We start from the raw sequence: 16,628 nt of genomic DNA, 5'->3' as shown, positions 1-16,628 counted from the left end.
GACAGGGGTTTCCAGATGTGCTGTCCAAGCTCTTTTGAAGAAGCACAAAGAAACGGGCAACGTTGAGGACCGTAGATGCAGTGGTCGGCCAAGGAAACTTACTGCAGCAGATGAAAGACACATCATGCTTACTTCCCTTCGCAATTGGAAGATGTCCAGCAATGTCATCAGCTCAGAATTGGCAGAAAACAGTGGGACCCTGGTACACCCATCTACTGTCCACAGAAGTCTGGTCAGAAGTGGCCTTCATGGAAGACTTGCGGCCAAAAAGCCATACCTCCAACGTGGAAACATGGCCAAGCGACTCAACTATGCATGAAAACACAGGAACTGGGATGCAGAAAAATGGCAGCAGGTGCTCTGGACTGATGAGTCAAAATTTGAGTGTCTGCAGGCAACAGTGAAGCATGGTGGAGGTTCATTGCAAGTTTGGGGCTGCATTTCTGCAAATGGAGTTGGAGATTTGGTCAGAATTAATGGTCTCCTCAATACTGAGAAGTACAGGCAGATACTTCTCATCTCATATCCATCATGCAATACCATCAGGGAGGCATCTGATTGGCCCCAAATTTATTCTGCAGCATGACAATGATCCCAAACATACAGCGAAAGTCATTAAGAACTATCTTCAGTGTAAAGAAGAACAAGGAGTCCTGGAAGTAATGGTATGGCCCCCACAGAGCCTTGATCTCAACATTTAGTCTGTCTGGGATTACGTGAAGAGAGAGAAGCTACTAAGGCTGCCTAAATCCACAGAAGAAATGTGGTTAGTTCTCCAAGATGTTTGGGCCAACCTACCTGCCGAGTTCCTTCAAAAACTGTGTGCAAGTATACCTAGAAGAATTGATGCTGTTTTGAAGGCAAAGGGTGATCACACCAAATACTGATTTGTTGTAGATTCTTCTTTTGTTTACTCACTTTGCATTTTGTTAATTGATAAATATAAACTTAACATGTCTATTTTTGAAAGCATTCTTACTTTGCAGCATTTTTTCACACCTGCCTAAAACTTTTGCACAGTACTGTACAGAACGGAAAACAGTCTAAACTGATCAGGACATTCCCTTGAAAGGGTTCTTTCACATAGTTTGTTTCCACATTTGAGTTGAATTGAAGCATTCAGCTTGTAGTATTCAGAATTCAAGTGTTTGGTTTGTTTGCAGGCATTTGTGAAACATCCAAAACAATCTGCTTTGCAACACTGAAGCCAAAATCTGTATATCGCCGTCATCACACAAACCAAAGCACGCTTACAAAACTGCAATGCGGAACCGACAGCACTTGGTTCTGAACAAATGGAACTGATCCAGCTAAATAGACTTCACTTCACTTGTAAATTAACTACAGTTCATTTGCTTAGACATATGTGAAAAGAAAGCAAACCCAACACCCCTCCTCTGCTAAAAGTTCACATGTAAATGAACTTGGTTCAATTCACATGGAAACTAACCAGATGTCAAAAGCCCTAAAAATGAAGTTCAGCATCATGCAGCATGGATAAAGCTACAGACAATGCAGCCCATCATGCTGGCTCCACTACAAACAATTGATGATCCTGTCCCAAGTGTCTTGATTGCATTTTGTTAAAATTAAGTCCTCTCTTTTTGAAGACAGCAAGATAGCTGCATCACTTTAAGTGATAGTAGATCATTCTCTTCCCCCACAAAACACAAAGCCTCTTTTCACACACTCAACTGTAAATCCACAAACTGAAAAACTGGTTTTTAATGCAGTTGTTAAAACCAGACGAATTTAAAACACCTGCAAGGATTTCTTTTTTTAAGCCACTTGTGAGTTGTACTCCCCGTCACTCTGGGGAAGAACATCTAGCTTTTCATTTAGGAGTATAATTGTGCCACTTAATTAAGGACATTCAGTATCTCAAGCAACAACTACTAATGACTAGTTAAAGATCAGTGCTAAATCAGGGTTTGTGAAAGTAGCCTTGAACCAGTAACAAATGAAGACCCAGAGACCATTTCAATCTTTGTTTTATGAAGAAGAAAAGAAGAATATTGAGGTATGTCTGTCTAGAACTGCTGTCCTGCAGACCCCAGAATTTACAGCATGAGATATAAGGTAGCCCCTTAACCGGTGATAAGATCGAATGGCCACGGCTCCCATTTACCCCACAATGCCAACCCACTACTTGCAATCTTGTAATGTGGCGCAAATATTCACCTAACGGTTAGTTGGGAGCCATTGTAAAGTGGGAGAATTGTATTAAACTGCTTCCACAGTTCAGCTACAGCTACATGCAATAATATACAATCAAAATAAAATGGTGTTGCCCATCTGTGACCCAGAAACAATTAAAGTAAAACCTGTGTTTTTACAATAGATTCCAAATAAAGCCTGGAAAAATAAAAATCACACATATCTTTTAAACTGAGGTTTATTACCCCTTTAACTGACAAGCCGGCACACGCTACACTACAGGTGGTGAGCCAAAATAATCAAGATTAACTTATGTTTGGCATCGTCTCTATTTGAAATCAGTGTTTCATCAAGCTCTAAATTACCAACATGGGAGGTTCTGCGAATGTCTCTTGCAGTCTCTCCATAAAGAAATATTTTAAAGGCGTAACATTCCACCCCTAAGCCAGTCTGATGCTCTACACAGTCTGCCAACCATATATTGTACTGTATATATTTATTTTAGGGTTTATATGTACATCGTGGTTAAGAAATAAGAGTGTCCCGTGGGTTGTAAAGCAATGCTTGTAAAATGTTCCGGGTATCGTGCTGGCAAAGATCAGTGCTCCTCAGCAGATCTGTCTGGAAACACATGAACAGATATGAACAAACAGGATGTGGTTAGATGGCTTTCCTCAATGGTTCTTAGCCTCCATTCTCCTGGCCAACTCTTCCAGAGATGAAGTATTGCATTACAATAGCACTATGCTCACTGTAGCTTATTAGCACTCGCTGCATGTGTTCTGTATTAGACTCCAAGATTACTTCAATCCAAAATTAAGGCTTTTTTTCCCCTAAAGCATTAAAAACATTTAGGTCCAGCGGGCCCCAAGTGCTTCTTTTTTTGCAGCTAGAAGTGAAAAACTGAACGATACTCAATGCTGCCAGTTAACCCCCAACCCTGGACAGAAAAGCACTTGTTACATAACAAAAAGGACCTGTTAATGTTAAAGGGCACTCAACTTAAATTTAGGTCACTTAAAAGTTGTTAAATAAATAAAAAAAAAAAAAAAAAAATATTACATAGGATGTGGCAAGTAATGACTTATTGGATATGCCTTAAAGCTCTGGTTTCCAAAATTTGAGCGAAGCCCCACTTATTCACACTCAGTAAAATATGCCCCCCCATATACATCTCTATCTATCCATCCATCCATCCATCTACCTATGCATGATATTGTTTACACATATATATTCACTTCATATGTAAACCTATCAAAATTACTCTTACCTGTTTCATGGAGAACCCTGGGCTTGTAAATCCTTTACAAATGATGGGATATTTGGTATTATATTGGTAACAGCAAGTCGGAAATTACTGTGCACATCCAACCTATTGTGAGCTTTTATTTTGATGGTCACAAGTGCACTGGATGCAGTTTCCGATATACATGTGGTTGGAAAGGGTAGAATGATTCTCGTGGTTGCATGCAAACTTAATTTAGGTGCAACATTTGGTCCTTTAACAAGTCAAAACCTTCGGTATCCATGCTACCTTTAACAGAGTGAATTTTCTTGGAGGTCTGGGAGTTCATCTTCTCAATTCAGGTATTCAACTTCCTCTATTTTTGCAAGAAAGGGGTTTTAAACCTATGCATCTCTGGAAAAAGCCAACATCTGAAAATCATGATTTCAACTTCTAAGCGTTTTCATGTGGTTCATAAAACAAAGGAAAGCAATCACTGGCTTGCCCTCAGACTCCTTTGAAAGCAAGTGAAACTGAGTGAGGTCTCCTTTCTCAAATTTGGCAATTCTGAACTCCAGTTTTCGGATAAAAGCATCAATTGCCTCCTTGCACTGCAGTATGTTAGAGTCAGCCCCTTGTAGCTGTTGATTTGTTGTATTAAAAAGACTAAAGGTGTCTGCCAGATAATGCATTATATTTATTGAGGTATGAATTAGGATTGAGGACATTGATTTTGTACAAGAATACACACATCAGTTGGAGTTGCTTCAGATATATACACATTATGAACTTTACTTTCTAGCTTTCATATCTAAAAATCTAGTGAAGAAAACAGAATTATGTTCACTAAACATCAGGAACCAATACAACTTCTGACCTTCGAATTAAGGACAACTGAACAGTAAAAGAGCTCAGTGAGATCATTATTTGTTATTATTCAGGTGCCTCTCTCAATGTGCTTATTGTACCCAATGCAGAGTAATTTCCATTCCTGACCTTTTGAAGAGACTCTTGTTCTGGAAATCAGTGAAGTCAATGCAAAAATAAAACATGGGTGTTGCTTTAGTAGCACCAATTTACAAAGCGTTAATTCACACCAGCCCCCTGTTTACCCAACTCTGAGCCAAAGGCTGTACTGCAACACCCAGCCTCAGTTGTGGGTTTGCTTTCTTTACAATACTGATGCATTATCCACTTGTTGCATTATACAATTTCTTTGTAATTTCAAAACCGCTCAGTCATAGATTCACAGAGAAAAGCAATAAGAAACCAATTCAAGCTGACAATTTGTTACAATGACAAATCACTACTAGCTGAAATGCTTGTTTACCTGACTTGGGTTCTTTAAGGTTTTCCCCAGTAGGAAATACTCAAACTCAGCTTATTCATTTTGAATTAATTAATAGAACTATTTGCCTACTACATTTTCTGCCCCATTACTGTGGTTTAGTTCAACTTTCAATTTCAAATAGATTTGTGGATGTTGATGTTTGCATAGATGTTTCCCCATAGATAGCATTCCTCCAGTGATTTCAGTTCATTGTGTTCCCAATGCTCATTTAACAATGCTCCTCTTTCCAAGAACTTCCAGATGTTGTCAAAAGGATAAAAATAAGACCAGAAAAGTATTAAGCACTATACAAGTGGCTTTGTGGTTGACCCTTACATTTCTAGGAACATCCATTTGTCCATCAGCCCATTATTAAACTTCAGTCTCCTCCTTCACCCAGTTCCACTTATAACTGGTCAATTATCAAACATTCACCGACTGCCCCACATACAGTATATGGCATTTACAGCATTTGTATCACACACGACAAAATATTCTACTAAAAAAGAACAAGGAAGTGCTAAATAATCAAACATTTCAGGACTCTTCATGGCTCAAAAGATCACAAAAGCTAAGACTCAAACCTCCTTTCTGTAGATCAAAGGAAATGCTATTAATTTAATGTATTTCTCTATTGTCTGGAAACCAGAGTTGTTGTGCATAGAAAAGCAGCCCACAAACTCAACTATGTGAACTAAAAATGCATGGTAATGGATAGTCTGAAAAGTGACTGGTTAGTCTGGAAAGGGACTGGATAGAGGGTGAACGGCTAGTCAGAGGTTCAGCATCCATTTGTGGGACACAGTTTCATGATTTTAAGGTATATCCAAAAAGACAACTGTTTGTTAAAAAAAACAACAAAAAAAAACAGTGCTGTCTGTGGGCTTGTGCAAGGAAGAAATGAATGGGCCACAGTTTAATTACACAAATCCATTTTGCTTATATGTTCCAGACGTCCTCCTTGTGTAAACAGGCTCCACCACAACTTTAAAACAGAAGTCCATTTCAAAGACACACATGGCAGCAGTCCCTGCATTACACCAATGGAAATGACATGGCTTTACTTTCCACACCTATATCATCATAACTTAGGAAACAAAAATAAAAAAAACACAAGGGTTCTATTCTATGAAAGTGGGAGCAGCAGAAGCACAGACTCAAGGTGGGGCTCTGCAGTTAATACTTTTTGCAGTTCCCCTCTGAAAAACAGAATACCCAGAATGGCACTGGCACTATCCTTAGGAGACAGGCGTAGCTGGAACTAACCGTTTGGAAGTCGGTAGAGGAAAAATATGAATGTGAACCTGCTGCTGTTCAAAATTAAGTGTTTTGCATTTGACCAGCAAACATTGCAGATTATGTTTGCCTTCATCTGCTCTGTGTATTAGTTATATTGTAATGCAGACTTTGATAAAGGCTTTTGTTAGTGAAGATGCATTAGTATGTTACACTATACTTAGCCACCCCACTGCTCCTCTGAGGTTTCCAATAAAAAGGTCCTACCATGAAAATCAACAGAGCATCTTTCACTGAGACAACTGATCCCCACTGGGTTATTGGAAAAGATGCAGCAGGTCTTCAATGGCTTCTGTGAGAAGGTCATGATATCACAGTTCAGCATCAATGGAAAAGAACTAGCTGGATTACCCTGAAGTTACCAACAAGGGCTTCAAACTCTGCTTCCATTCAATTTTGAATCTCCCCAAATAGGACCTATACTGTAGTACCAGATGAAATTGCCATTTTAATTCTTCTCTTTATCTTCCCAACAAGTTACAGTACATCTTGTATTCACCTGTTATTGTCAAAAAACAAATTCCAGAAACAGCAACACAATGCATCTGCTCTTCTGAATACCAAATCACACCCTGTACAGGGTAAACGGCAACTTTTCTCAAGGTACAGAACACTGGCATCTTTGTGATGAACTTACTATTCAGTACATATTATTCATTTCACATTATTGCTGCATAAACTCCTAACCCGAGAGTATTGTATGGCTATAAAATAAAAGCATTTATAACCCAAGCAAATTTAAACAGAAGGTATAGACAGGGAACATGAGCACGCCTACAAAAGCCTTCTTAATGGCTAAATGACTGTTACAAATAACTGGTACTAATGGATGAGCTCTTTTGTGCAGTTTTGGCCTCTTTGTTGAGTACTCTTTAAAAACAGTGCCAATTCAAAGGCTTCTTGGCATTCAGATTAAATCCACTGCTTGGTCTTTCAGTTGCCAAATTAGCTTGTCTTTATCAAAAGGCCTTTATTTCCTTTTTTCTCCTTTTCAGCAAACAAACATCTTTCTGGCAAAAAAGAGGTATGTATTTTTGGGTCTGCAATTGGCATCCACCAGGAATAATAATGTAGAATGCTGCTGTGTTGGTAATGTGGCAATGTGTTTTTCCAGGTGGCGAAAAAGTTCAGAAATCTCACACCACCCATTGGTCAGATTATATGGATTAGGAGGAGAGTAAAAAAAAAAAAAAAAAAAAAAAAAAAAAAAAAAAAAAAAAAAAAACGTTCCACGTATCTGTATTGAATAATGGTAGCACTTGTTCCAGGGAGTTCAGGCCCTACTGCATGCAAGCAGCGAGAAAGATATATCATCAGTGACAATATAGATAGGACACTGGCTTCACTTAATGTAAATCTTGAGTTTTTATCGAAGAAAAATACTTGGCAATAAAACAGGCCTCCAGCTGAACATCTTCCACAATGCTCAGTCAAACTTTGGTGTAAAACTATAATAAACACATTCTCCAGACAGTTATTTACTACCCTAGTGTCATAATCCTAGGACATAATAAATCTTTCCGGCCGAGAACCCAGGGCCCAAAATGATGTCAGCCCCAAAGGCTATTCCCAGCTTTAAAGCAATAATGCTGAAAATGTAAACACATTGTGACCCACAAAACATGTAAACTGGCACCGCTCAGCTGTAATGACCAGCTATGGGAATGTCAATTACTTAAGCGCTGCAAATATCAATGTTCCCTCACAGGCTAAAATGCAAACATTTTTCAGTTTACTAACTTTTGCAAGTTATTATCACAAATGTCAACCTCAAATCGAGACTCCAGCCTCAGAAGGTAAACCTATTATTTTGAGACCATTCTTACAAAGCATTAACATAAGCATATTTGTGTATGCCTTGCAGCAGGGTTGCATAGGATCAGAGGATGATTCAAAATCAGAACCAGAGCCACAATAAATGTCTTGTTTAAGTTTAAAGTAAATTGCAAAATTGTTGAGATACTTGTGTTGGAATATTGTTTCAAAATTGTATAATGCAACAAAAATATATTAAAAGGGTTAATGCATGGCCGAAGGTCTCTCACTGATAATTTACCCTCTCAGTCAAAACAGCAAGTTTCTCAGTATCTAAAAAGCTTAGAGTGAATGCTGTCTGTAATGCAGCACAGTGGATTTTAACATACAAATATCAAGCGGTTACTGTTTGGTAAAAAGCAATCTTACTGTTCTCATGAAGTGCTAAAGCTGCAAGTCTCATCTTGGAATGAAAGAAAAACATAGTTCAAATAACAATTCTGTGCATCAAATTACCAAACATTTACACAATTATGATGAGGCAAATGCTCTTGGGAATGCTCTTTAATGTGTTCCAAGTATCTGTGAACTTTAGTGATTGCTAATAAGCAAACCCCTTTAAGCATTTCCTCTAGTAGCTCACTGAAATGCTAAGATGAATGCCCAAATTTCTTTCAATAATACAGAAGGACAGAAAAAAAAGAAAGAAAAAAGCAATTATTTAATTTCATATAAATCTAACCATTAATGCTCAATTAAACGCAATTCCTTGATGTCGGTTTTTACATTCTGCTATAGGTCTTGTTTTTTTTTTTTTCTGGGCACTCCAATTTATCAGAAAGCAGGTGTTTGTTTGTATAATAAACTCTATTCACAATGTGTGTTTTTTTTAATGTGCTAACTCAGTGTACGACAGCATTACCACATGAAACCCTGTAGCACAGATTCATTAAAGGGTTTCTCCAAGTGGGTCAGGCACTGATATCTAAATTCCAGAGTTATTCTTATTCTTGACGCCGTGAATATTGATTTCTACATGGGTGGGTTAAGTGTGCAGCCCTTAACTACGACTGGCATTCCATTCACATGCAACTCCCTTTCCTGTGCCTGTGTTTACCTGTGGGGACTCCTCCATGCACTGCAGAGGAATTTGTATAAATGGCTTTGAGATCACATATATTAATGCAGCCCTTGTAGATGAATAGAATGTGGAGGTAAACCTGTAAGCAAATGAAAACCTCTTATTTCCAATGTGAAGCTCTAGAGCAGGGTATCCCAAAGTGTGGCCCGTTTGTTTCATTAACATATACACTATAATAATCACTTTAACCCCAAAGATAACCTGCTAAATAATGTGAACTGCCTGTATTGTGAAAAACGCTTAACGTGGCTTAATGTGCTGAAATACAAACTAAATGCTTACAAACTTTGCAGATATCAAGCTTAACACTTCATAATACTATCCTAAAATAAATCATACTTTTATTAATTAAACTACGTGGATAAAAACGGGCCAGTCGTGTTGATTGTGATATACAATGTTCTGGACTTATTTATTTTGGCACTGCTCCTTTGTAATAAAATTCAGATGACTGAAAAAAAAAAAAATCTTTAATTTGAAAACATTTGTATGCATTTTAAAAAAAATAAGGAATCCCAATAGTTGTCACTAAGTCGCATAAACCTAATAACTTCATTTTGCACATTAAGTGCTTTTAACATTGAGCAATTTACATTACCAGGTTATACTTAGGGCTTAACATTATTATGTTAATGAAAACCATGACTTATTTTAGGATAGCATTGGGAAGTGTGAAGCCTGATCTTGACAAAGTTTGTAAGCATTTGTTTTAAATTTAAGCACATTAAACCACAGTAAGCATTTTTGGATGTCCCCGTAAACACACATAAATGGCTGGTTTCACAGACCCCGATTAGTACTAGTCCTGGACTACCCAATATTAATTTAGGTAAGGTAAACCAAGATTAGCGCAAATCTATGTCAGTGAAACCAGCCAATAAAATTATAAATACAAAATCTAATCTAATCTTAAAAAAAAACACAAAAAAGAAAAAAAAAAAAAAGGCAGCCGAAAAGATGTACGCTTTGGGACTAATTATATTATATATAAGGTATATTATATTTATTGCACATATTGATGTTTAATTATAGGAAGTGCTTCTGTTTTATTAATTGTATTTTTCGGTGCTTATTTTTAGCGATTGAGTTTTGTAAATCTTTTTTTTTTTCCGGGGCTTTCATTTTTTATATACTGTATGAAATTAGTGTTTTAAGTTACTCTCCAATGCTTGAACTTTTTTTTTTGTTGTCAAAATATATATAATAGTAACCTGGCAGTACTTGCTCACTTAAGTTGTACTTTTTTTCCTTTGCTGTCTTCCACAACGAAATCCCTATTTTTTTGTGTGTAGGCATTTTTGTACATTTTGCCACAATTCTGTTTTAAATCCTCTGTATCTTAACTGTAATACAGCTTTAAATCCTGCTAACAAGCCTCCATTACTGATTGTAATCTCGTTTTAAATCTTGAAAGTGGAGTCTCCAATAGAAATGTGCTGTCACTCAGTACTTGGGGCGGTTTTAAAATATTCATAATGAATCAATGATAGATACAAAGTCAGGAAGGCGGGACATTGCCCAGCAGCACTGGGAAATGTATTTATTATTATTTTTGTAGTAGGTTTTATTTTTTAATGGGAAAAGGGTAAAGTCAACGTGAATACTGATTAACCATTTCCACAGTTTTTCCAGTGTTTTCTGGTTATCCACCAATTTTATCAGTTTAAAACCAAAAATTAGAAGCCCTAATTATAGCTGAATTTTATTGTGCACCCCACCACCCAATGTCCCACCTGTTAAGCGGCCCTCCTTGAACAAAACTTTGGGAACCTCTGCTCTAGAGGTTAGGTAGAAATACACCAGAAACCTGAAGAAGAACCTAAAAGTAGCCTGAAATCTCTGTTGAATATATATCCCAGCTATGACTTTCAAATTTAGACAACGACAGTCAGACATTGTTGAAGAGGTATGATGTTTTTGTATTTATTTACTCATTTTTATGTTGTTCGATACCCAATACTTATGCTTATCTATCTACGCTGGAAAGGTGTTCCATAAATGGAATATCAGCTTTCTCCATCCATGCAAATTAGCTAATTGATATTAATAGGAGAAATATTCAAAAGGGGCTGGAGCCATTCAAGAAAGCAACACTGCTGAAACAGTGATAATGTGATGGACAATTTTTTTTTTTAAAAAAAAAAGCTTACTCAAACACAGTTTAATCCCATCGGGAGCACTATAGCTTTAAATTAGTGAATAAGCAGCATACTATTACAACCATAATTCCTTGTTCATCCAAAAAAATACTTTATTATAACTATTAGGAATTTTTTATTTTTTTTACCAGATACCAGAAGGGCAAATATCCCACATCATAGCACATTTGTTAGTACAACAATAGTTCTGTTAATTCACCAGTTGACGACGCCAACCTCCATAGCAACTGCACATGCTCATTCCAGACATTCTGGGCTTATTTTGTTATCCATCATTTACTTATCATCTCCAATTAATTGTAGGCACCTGGACTTGGAAGTACAGCATGTTTAAATTGTTTGAAATATGACCTCCAGTTAAAAAACTAAATCCAAAACAAAGACTTCATAACACTTTCTACCGGTTTGTACATTCTCAGAGTGAATCTAGGTTGAGTAAGCTACAAATATGTGGACCAACTTCTTAATCTACACACACAAGGTTAATACAAATAAAACCAACCCTCTTAGTTTTGATTTAGTCCTACAGGAATTTCTTCCGAAACTTATTAATGACAGGTTTGTATACATACGGTAATGTCGGTGTGTCAATTAAACTAGGCTACTGTACTGTACATTAGTTTAAAAAAGTTTTAGTCTTAAAGTTTACTGCATACCATATGAAATTGCACTTTTTGGCCAACAGTTACACTGTTACAGTTAGCTACAATTACAGTGCTTAAGCAAACTACAGTTCAAGAAAGCAATTTGTGCAAGAGTACAGACTCCAAACGACAGCTTTCATCTTGTTACTGTACTCCAGCAAAGGTCAACTTTATAAATCAGGATTAGCCCTGCCCCAAGTAAAGTAAAACTATCTGACCTGGATGCTGCCAAGATATTAAAGCTGAATTTCAATTATTTTCCCCTGACTGCAACCGCAAGAAAGAATTTAGTTTACACTGTGCAACAAGCTAACTCAATCCAATGTTCCCACTCAGACAGTAATAACAGGCTGCATGGAGCAGCAATCTGCTGACTGCTTCTCTTGCTCTATGATAATGGTCTTGTTCTGACAGAGCATTCGAACTATACTCAATTTCAGAACAGTAAAATCAGTGAGAGATTACAGAAAGATTTTGTCATATACAGTAATTTGAAACAGTGTCAGTGTAGTTCTTTATACGGTACATAGCCTGTCTGGACATTTTATTAGGGCCTGTACCTAGTATCGGGTTACCCCACAGTTTGCCCCGATGACAGCCTGGAACGATGTGGCATAGACTGCACGAGGCGCCGGGACATTTGTTTCTTATCTTAAGGGATATTAATCAATTAAGTCATTATAAATTAAAATTGGTGCAGAGAGGTAGACAGATGATCGTGATAACGAATGCATTGCTCAATTTCATCCCAAACATGCCCAACTGGATGCAGATCTGGCGATTGTGGTGGTGTAGTCTCTGTCATGCTCTTCAATCCATCTGCGCACAATTCTGCCATGGTAGATGGGTGCATTACTGTCTTGAAATTAGTCATCGCCACCAGTGTACAAGTGCACTATTTTTGGTGGACCCGACATGAAATTAAGCTTAAGTAAACTATACTTTTTTTTAGCTTTGCAGAGTAAATCAAGGGACCCAGGTATACCAAATCCTATTGGATAGACAGGTCAAACTACAGTGTCCAGTCAGTGTATGTGTTGCAGTCTTACTCTTATTGTTGCCGTTTCACTTTGTTAAGAGTTTTAACAAACTTGTAGGAAAGCATGTCAGTGTCTAATATATTAGAGGGGCAGTGACAGACAATCTAGACATCTAGGTTCAGAGATGACCAACACACTGTCTGCTGTGTTAACAGCCGGGTTGCATTAGTGGAGGAGGCAGATATGACTTAAATAGAACTTAACTTTGTGTGCTATAAAAGGACAAGAACCTGCAGGCCAGCAAGCATCAATAAAAGTATTTCACAACAAAGTTCTTCTGGCGATTGACACTCTCCAATGGCATTTAGGAAATTTATCCAAGAACTTCTCCACACATGCCAAAACTTGATGAAACACGATTAACAGGGCCAAATGCATTTGGAAATCGTCAGAATTTATCAGAAGCGTACAGCAGCCCTCAGGCTAAACTGCTGTTGACCGTTTAAAATGCCTGATTTTAAAAACATCAGCAATAAAACAAATATGGTGGGAGTAAGGGCAACATTGAAATGGACTATACTATATAATATAATATTCTAGCATCAAATCACCCAAATGTCTCTCCTCAGAATAACCTAAATGTAATACAAAACACTTTTAGTTTTTGGAGATTTAATGTAGGTCTTACCTGAGCTGCACTTCAGATCAATATTCAGGAGGTAGATGAATGGGTGCCAAATCCAATCTTGTTCAATACAGTAGCTTTAAAAATAATAATAATAAAACAATCAGTACTATAGACAATTCTATAGCTATCCCTTTACCAGTACAAACTAGCATATCATAAGCACATGACTATTGTCTTGAATTCAATGGAGATAAAAAGCTTTCTGCAAAACAACCTCTTAAAACCCCCTCAGGTTCAACACTGCTGCTCACTCGTTTCAAGGGCTTGTATGAAGAAGTTTATTGCGCTGCATAGCAATCTGCATTTTTTCATGGTTTGAGAAACAAGCACAGGCTAGCCAGACTACCCTTATTTTTAGGTTAGATGTTACTCAGTATACTGTTTACAGGATACAGCATTGAGGAGGATAAACAATGTACTTAGTGAGATGAAAGTACATTACCACAGCTACATATCAAGGTCAATGGGCAACCTCTTTTCTCACTGACCAATGAATAGAATTTCACCTGCAGAACCTAAACAAATTGATGTTACCAAGCTACTGAACCTTGGAGGAAAGGGCCCAGCTTGGGACTCTCTGCCTGGGCTCGTAGAGTGCCTGACCAGTAGTGGAGGCTAAAGTGAGAGGATGAGACCTACTAAGGTTAATGCGTGGGTCTTGAAAAGAAGAGCAAGATTGCTCGACTCAAAACTGCACTTCCTTGACATTTAGTGGATAAGCCACCGATTTTTAAATGAAAACAAATCAATCATGGGCATCTTTCATCACAAATATCCCACGTTTGAGGGTACGTTTCTCCAACTTATTTTTGGTTTTAATTCAAAGATATATTTCAGAAAAGAGGGGAAAAAAATAAATAAATACCTGAACACATTCCATTATCACAAAGGTAATGCACAACCTCAGCTTGAATTTTCACACCTCTATTTTTTACACAGCAATGCTCAAAGAGCTCAGGAAAAAAAACAACAACAAAAAAAAAAGACAGCTGTTTGGAGAGCAACTGTGCTCTGTTACAACCGAGACAACTGCGGGGGTATGTTTGACTCCAGAAGCAGGAGGCCAATGCGTTCATGGTCTTTTTTGGTTTGATTGGCCAAAGAAAATCAACAAATCACCACATTCCTCTTACAGAGCATACCATAAGCATATGAACATACATGATTTTGTTCTTAATTCATTGACTAACCTTAGCTAACATCTCTATAAATTTATTAACATTATCTAACATCTCTATACTGCATTTCTCTCTTGCAGTCATGAAAAATGATTATTATTATTGGGACATTCCATTGATTTACGGAGTGCGGTTACAAGCCTAAAAATGTAGGCTTTATTCTGATGGAATTTACTTTTATCATGAGTTACAGCATTAAGCAGAACTGGTTTTGAAAAAAACAAATCTGCTTTATACAGACCGCCATTAGCATCTCACCCTCAGAGTAAAAATAAGTCTATTAACAAAATTACAAAGCACCCAACAGGTGCTGTAAGCTCTGAAAGCAGACAGGCAACCAACACCTGCTACATGCCAACTGGAGTTGCATTTTCAAATCCCCTTGACTTCAGATTTCCCTCATACAGTGGGAGAAATATTTCTGAACAGCTGCTCCAGATTGCTTTTAAATTAAACAGTTTTGCAGCAGAAGTCATGTGACAACAGGCTGTGACCTTCCTGTCGGTCTGCCTGCCAGCAAAGCCTAGTGTCATTCTCATTCCTCCTAGTCTCTCACACCCCTTTCCCCTCTTCTCTGCATCAGGAGGAAAGAGCAGCTGCTTTTCCCAAGCAGGAAGAAAGCACGTGTCATCATACTTGGATTTCCACTGGCTCCCTTCAAAACAATCTTCAAAGCCAAGGCCTGGGACAGTATAGTTGGATTACGTGTCACATTAATAAAGGTCATGCTCTTCTTTTTGCAAGCGACGGCTTACCATCAAACCCATAGCCTGGTCTGATATAAACGCATCCGCCCTTCCATACAGCTCCACTACCCCAAACTGGCTCACCAGGTACCTCACTTTCACATCTGAAATTAAGCAGTACAGTACTGTACTGTACTACACACCACTGGGGAAAACACCCTGTTTACCATATGAAACAGTATACTGTGCAGAGAACAGTGTATTATTTACTCACTCAGAGGAACATCACTTCTGTTTCAATTCAAACATCTATTGGTATCTGAAAGCAACCAAAGCATAATCGCAGCACAACACTTAACAAGAAGTACTGCACAGAGAGAACTCTTGGCAAGAATCCTACTCAAAATAAGCATCCCATTGTGAATGATCTGCCATTAACTTTGAAGGGTTTCTTTATATTTGAAAATAGTCCAGAAAAAGTCAATATATTAAAAAAAAAAAAAAAAAAGAAAAGCTCTGCCTGGGCAAAATCATAGGCTTGGAAAAAGAACTAATTGACTGCAGAGTGAACTGTACCAGCGCCAACTTTACACCCCCACCCCCTCCAAAGTACTTTAGGATCCAACAAACTAGGAGCACTGCACAGTAGATGCTTATCTGTTCATAAAGAAAACCTCTTGGGTAGATATTGTTTTATTTGTTTTCTTCAGTTATCCAGCTGCCTTGTTCCCACTATAACCTGCTTTAGAAGCATGGAGTAATGATGGGAACAGCTTAACATATATTGTGGTGCCAGCAATTCGTTAAGATGGGGAACGAAAGTAACAAGATTTTATGAAAATATCTCCCTACAGTGCATGACAGTCTCTTTGAATGCTCTGTTAGTTTGTAGTTCATTCTGCCACTGTACTGACCTTTAATAGTATAATAATAATAATCTTTATATAGCACCTTTCATAGTGGACCACCATCACAAAACGCTTTAAAAGTTACAAGACTAGGGTGTGTGAACTATGCATCAGTTGCAGAGTCACTTACAAGAATGCCTCACCTGAAAGACTGAGCAAAAGGAGGTTAAGTGATTTGCTCAGGGTCACACAATGAGTCAGTGGCTGAACTGGTTACAAGTCTGTTTCTTTAACTACTGGACCACACCTGCCCTGTCCTAGTACTACAGTACTGCAGATTTGTATTGGGTGAATTCTTTCAGTATAAGGGGTTAAATCCCCATTAACTGTGAGACTATAGATCTTTAGAGCAGTCTTTCAGGAAGATATGAAAGAACACAATGCTGGTTTACCATGTAAAACACTGATCAATTAATACCATCTCAATATGGTGCTCTGAAGATTAAACAGGTGTTCTCACACCCAGCACAAGTGGTGGGGA

General features: G+C 37.8%; 1 protein-coding gene across 1 annotated transcript in view; it reads right to left on the bottom strand.

Moving 5' to 3' along the window:
• The window catches only part of LOC121323054 (ras-associated and pleckstrin homology domains-containing protein 1-like), a 103,133-nt gene that overhangs the window by 67,993 nt on the left and 18,512 nt on the right, over nt 1-16,628 (bottom strand). The window contains exon 2 of the mRNA XM_041263777.1: nt 13,376-13,449. The gene's annotated coding sequence lies outside the window, so the exon portion shown is untranslated. The remainder of the gene's footprint in view (nt 1-13,375; nt 13,450-16,628) is intronic.

Source organism: Polyodon spathula, chromosome 11 (genome assembly GCF_017654505.1).
Source record: "Polyodon spathula isolate WHYD16114869_AA chromosome 11, ASM1765450v1, whole genome shotgun sequence".
NCBI lineage: Eukaryota > Metazoa > Chordata > Actinopteri > Acipenseriformes > Polyodontidae > Polyodon > Polyodon spathula.
Note: the sequence above shows the minus strand (reverse complement) of the source record. Positions and strands in the feature narration are given on the sequence as shown.